Source organism: Pteropus medius, unplaced genomic scaffold, assembly GCF_902729225.1.
Source record: "Pteropus medius unplaced genomic scaffold, Ma_sr-lr_union100, whole genome shotgun sequence".
NCBI lineage: Eukaryota > Metazoa > Chordata > Mammalia > Chiroptera > Pteropodidae > Pteropus > Pteropus medius.
Window position 1 is genome coordinate 14,267,918 of NW_024349797.1, and position 6,000 is coordinate 14,273,917.

Consider the following 6,000-nt stretch of genomic DNA (forward strand, 5'->3'; position numbering starts at 1 on the left):
GACCCTTCCTGTTTATGAGCGAGGCCCAGCCACCTGAGGAGCACCCTTGTGGGTGCTTTTGTTTCAGAGGAGCCCATTTCCATTTCTCTCCTGTGGTTTTCCTTATCTCCTCGCTGGGCTGCGGTTTTCAGCTCAGTGTTAGCAGAAGAGGGCCAAAGGGGACCACGGGACGGGGCGGAGGAGTGTAGCTCAGCAGGCAGTGGCCTGAGAGCTGCTGGTTAGCCTCTGGTTAGCTCCTTGGTAGACCGAGCGGAAGCTCCTCTTGTCTTCCCGCATGGAAAGCCTCTTGTCACTTCTTTGAGGAAAGGCCCATCTAGTTAGAGGTTCAGTGAAATAACTTCTTAAATGGGCCACATTTGGTACCATCGTCTGTCCAGTGCTAGAAGGTATCGCTAAGTCCTCTTTGTACAGTGAAAAACCTGAGGCCCAGGGAAGTCAATCAACACACCTACAGCCACAAAACCATTCAGTAGCAGAGCACGGAGTAGAATCTAAGTTGTCTGTCTCTCAGGCTTGTGTGTTTCTAATTAGTAATACCCCATTCTATAGCTGACACTAATTGTGAGATGGTCAAGCATTTGGAGAACTTTATTGAATAACTGAAGAAAGGTGTAGGAACTAAGGGAATAGTGTTCTCTAAACATACTTTTTCAGTCTAGGGCTATGCCACCCTGAACGTGCCGGATCTCTTCTGATCTTGGAAGCTTAAGCAGGGTGGAGCCTGGTTAGTACTAGAATGGGAGGCCACCTAGGAATACCAGGTGCTGTAAGCATTAAAAAAAAAAATAAACATAATTTTCCATCAGTATCCTAAGGAGAAAGTAGCAGAGAAGAAATGTTATTTGGTTATTCTCAGTACTATAAGAATCTAAGAAATTTAATTAAGAGAATTTAATTAAGAGAGTTAAATCTTGTGGATTTCCTATAACACCATTTCAGTTAGCATCCTCTGCGATTTTGGCACAATAGGGTTTGGACGATCTAATGAGTTTTGTGATTGAACTATATTTGCATCCCGTTTCTAAGATTATGCTATTAATGGTCTTTTCCAAGGTTTTGCAACCAGTAGTGGTGACTGCACCGTACTCATGTAAAGATTGTTCTTTGATCTAAGGCTATAGTTGCTAGTTGCCATTTATTGCCTCTTCTTAAACTTTTACTCAAAGCCTTCATTCAAAAGCTGTAGTTTTCTTTCTGTAGGCGGCTAGTAGTTGTACCCAAAGATGTTTGCCAAAGTGAGCAAATATCTGAACTTCAAAATGAGTATCTCACCATAAAAATACCTGCCCAAAGAAACAATACATCATATTTCTTTTGCCATGTATATATGTAGGGAATATGTATCATGACTTTGTATCAAGCCAGATGGTAATGTGAGAAAGGTCTGACTATGCCACTAACAAATAGGGAATTCTTGGCTAAGTCTCTGTTCTCAGAACCTCAATTTTATTCTGTTGAATGAAAGGATTGGATTAGATGATTTCTAGACTTCTTTCCAGCTCTAATATTTGATTCTGCTATAAAACATTTGGATTATAAATTATGTCATTATATTCAGGCTCACCTGCTTCTGCTTTTCAATTCACTTTTATATTTATTTTCATGTTCAATATTCACAAAACTTCTGGAGGGAGAGTCCTCATTACAAAGAAGGTTTTCTATAAAGTTTGTCTCTAGTTTATCTCAAATGTGAATCAGTGTGCCACAAAATATTCCTCTGGGCTTATTACTTCAGTCTTCTTACATACCCACCTTGCTGCTTTTGGGCATCAGCAAATTAGTTCACTAAATTGTGAGCTCCTTAAGGGCAGGGCTATCCAATTCATCCTTATATTCTCAGTGCTTAGTGAATTTCATTTTACATTCCAGGAACTCAGTAAGCGTTTATTGAAGGAATGAATGAACAGTAATTAGGACAGTGGTAGAAGAATTGAATATGAAAGGGTCTTCTGAGTTCCAAGAAAATCAATCAATACTTATTGAGAGTCTACAATGTAGAAGGTACAGGTTTGGTTTTTTTTTCCAGTACCACAATTTTTTTTCTCTATTTGAGCTGTCTCCACTTTTTACTTTTAAATTTAAGAAATATCATCATTATGAGTGTTGTGACCGAAATAACCAGGCCCAACTCGAGTGCTCTAATCCAAGAGACAGTTTATTAGCCGGCAGCTGTCCTTGCCAAGGAGCAGCCCTGAGGCGCAGGGGCACAAAGGTTTTAAGCCCTCGATTCCATCCCCCACATCCTTAATTTTTACACAAAAGACTATATCTCCTCCATTCATTAACTGATAACTAAGAGGTGGGTAAGCAAGCAGGGGTACAGAAGCAGAATGCGTCATTGTTAAAATATTTTGTACCTATAGGCAGTGATCCGGCCAGTAAATCCCTTTAGTTAATAAATTTTTAGCAGATAACTAACTAGAAGTGAGACATGACCGTTAGCACGTACCATGTCTTATCCTTAACCTATTGTTTCTAAAGGTGAGGTCACTACAATGAGATATTAAGAATGTCTTCATCAATAACAGGGCTTATCTCCAAGCTTTCGTTGTGTATATTCTGTTACATTCTTTGAGGAATACAAAGATTTAGAAGAAAATGATAAAAAAAAAACAAAACCCTGACTCATTCAACCAAAATTGCTCACTTTCCCTTTCTATTGTTGCTTTTCTGTAAAGAGATAGTGTCCTGTGCCCAGCTTTTGATATTTTTTAGTGATTTTTCAAAATAAATTTCAGGATTGATCAGTCAGTTTGAGTAGGCATGGCCTAGTCTATTCTAAGCACTTTAATCGAGTATCATTCAACAAAGTAGGAATTCTATAATGATCTTAATTGTTACCATTTATAAAAAGATGTAACTCATGAGTCAAGTCCCCTAAGACCATAGCTCTATTTATATCCACATTTCCAAGGGGCTCCTAGTTACTAGGGAATTCTGTACAAGTTCCTCACAAAATTCACAAGCAAAATGTTTAGAACCATAACATTTTAAATCTGAGAGGAACCAGAAAAAGTCCATCTGGTCCATCTTTTCCATTTTTCAGATAAATTCTGAGAAGTGACTAGATAGGGACAAAGCGGCGTTAGAATTATGCCAGATCGTTCTTTCCTTTGACCTTTGAAAACATTTTAATCAAAGATTAATCGTAATAAGGGAAGCAGAGGAAAGTTCTCATCCACAAGGCCTCCAAGTGACTGGAAAATCTTAAGATGACTTTGCTTTGGACTTTGTTATTCCATTTAGGGTTTGGCTGTGTTGAATTGTTCTCTGGGCTAGGCCTTATCTATACAGCTTGTTTAAAATCTTTGACCTTCATTTAAATTGCTGACACTTTCCTGTTGTTAACTTATCACATTTCTTTACTTATGTCTTCTTTAGTCTAGCAGTGTTTCCTTTTCTTATTCCCAAAAGCTGTTTTGAGATGGATAACAAACTAATGAAAAGGAATGTAGCTATATAACTGTAATTCTTTTATTGCATTCCAAAGTATTTGTTAAGGTATTGCAAAGTGCTAATGAAGAATAATCAAGGTTATATCTTCATTTCTCATTATGCAACATTTAGTCTGGTTTCTAAAAAATTTGGTTCTCTTCTTCAGCTGATTGACACAGGTATGCATTGGACTTGTTTAGAGATGGTGTTCTTTCACAAAAAGAAAATCAACATTATTCCATTGCTCCAGCAGCAATCAACGCCCTTACCTAGCTGGCAAAATGCCACAAGCAAAATCCATTTAGAAAATAAGGATGGTTGGTGGGAGCCTGTGGTATCACCATACAAAATACAGGCTGAAGTATATGCTCCAACCTCAAAGTATCCCAAAATACGAAGTTCCCACAAATACTAAGTGCTGATTAGCTCGCATCAGTTCTCCATCTTTCTTTAGGATTTGAAAATCAGAAATGCCTTTATTAGAATCACTGGGTCAGTAGGCCATTTAAAATATGCCTTATGTATTTAGCTAGCATTCAGTTTTGAGGTCATTCCCTAGGTTTCGAACTTTGTGTGAAACAGGTGTAACTATGACAGTGTTGCAGAGAAGAGCTAGAGCAGTGAAACATGAAACTATACATCAGTTCTCTGAGTCACAAATCTCAGGCTGCTCTAGAAGAGGGTGATGACTCAGCAGCATTCCATTGGAGTGGTGAAGGGAATGAGGCTGCGGAAGGCTTTTTGCCAGGGCACCAGCCTGTTTGGGGTGCTGAATGATGGAAGACCATCTCGGATCTTCCCACTGCCCAGACGTTAGGTTACTGCCTCAGATTCTTCAACTGGTTCTAAATTGACATCTGATCTGACCTTTGCCAATTTAGCCGACTTTTATTTTAAATATTATAAACAGCCACATCTTATATTTGTCTGTTTTCAAAGCAATAAAAATAACAAAACTTTGAGTAACCTTTCACTGAAGTAAGACAAAATTTCTGTCTATCCCTTGGTTTATGGAGGAGACTGTGGGAAGAAGGGGGTACACCAATACTCAGTTGTACTACTTGAAAACTCTCCTGAAGGCAAGTATTTTCAGTGACCAAATGATCTAATGATTCTGTTGTGATGCCTAGAATTGGTTTATAATCCAATAACTCAGAGTCTCTACTTAGAATGAATAAAACTCAATAAATCATCTTCATTGGACTTATAAGGAGTCCCAGTATTTTCTCCATTACAGGAAGCAGGGAATGGATCCAGTTATATGAAGGTGGAGAGAGAATTGCCGAAGAAGGAAGTCTCACTCAGAGTCCTATAGGGTACAGGTAAGGATTGAAACAGGAGGACAGCGTGTTCCTGAGGAGGTGTGGCCTGCCACCCAATCTGGGAAGACTGACTTTAGGAGGTAGTTCAGCATTAAGGCAAAGGACTTTCTTTTTCTTTTCTCTCTACTTTGGAAAATTCATGTCTAATATCTTATCCAGTCCCAGGAATGAATTGAGCGCAACATTAATCAGTTAAATAATCTTTTGGTATTTATTGACTCAAGTACTATGCTGAGTTCAAAGAGTATAAGATGGTAGCCTCTGCTCCTATCTAGTTGAGGAGGTAAGATACATGAAAAGATAATCTCAGATAAAAATGGATAAGAGATAAAGGAAGTCAGCAGAGAAGAAGTTCATAAGGTGCTACACTAGTCAGGAATGTTAAAAAAAATGTGGGATTTAAACTGGGCATGAAGGACTCAGGATTTTTTTTTTTTTAGGCAAGGCAACCCGTGGTTGACCTCAAAATTGCAAGGACCTTGTCAGCTTACAGTCCCTTATTTTTATTTTTTACACCTACAGCACCTAGTCTTCCTAGGTGGTCTCCTACCCAAGTACTAACCAGGCCCAATCCTGCTTAGCTTCCGAGATCAGACAGGATCAGGCTTGTTCAGGGTAGCATGGCCATAGACGGGACCCATAGGACAAAGAGAGATGGTGAAGATATAGACAGGCATCTGGACACTGGGAATGACATGGAAAAGGCAATTTGCCTAAAACAGAGAGTTCGTATTTGTGGAATAACAAAAATAATGCTGAAAAAGTAGGTCAACAGACTGTTGAAGGGCTTTGAATGCTAGGCACGGGGACTTAGCATTTTATCTCTTGTAGGCATTGGGGAGCCAGTGAAGGTTTTTGAGCATAGACGTGACATGATAAAACAAATCTGGTGGCTGTGTATTTGGATAGATCACAAGCGGACAAGCTAACTGGGATGAATAAAGAATCATGGATGTGATATTAAAATTTTAGGGACCCTTAAGATTCTTGTTCCAGGCAAAAATGAATATTTCTTTCCTTTTAAATCTCTAGAACAGAGCTGTCCAATAGAACTTTTGTGATGATGGAAATGTCCTATGCTGTCCAATATGGTAACCACAAGCCATATGGGCCTATTGAGTACTTGAAATGTGGCTAGTAAAACTGAGGAATTGAATTCTTTATTTTAATTAACTTTGATTTAAACAACCACACATGGCTGGTGGCTACTCTGTTTGATGGCATGGCTCCAGAAGGTAGGACA

At 38.9% G+C, this 6,000-nt stretch overlaps 1 pseudogene; it reads right to left on the reverse strand.

The window, feature by feature from the left end:
* Positions 1–5,270: 5,270 nt before the first annotated feature.
* On the reverse strand, positions 5,271–5,389 carry LOC120619862 (uncharacterized; annotated as a pseudogene).
* Between the last annotated feature and the right edge of the window lie 611 nt (positions 5,390–6,000).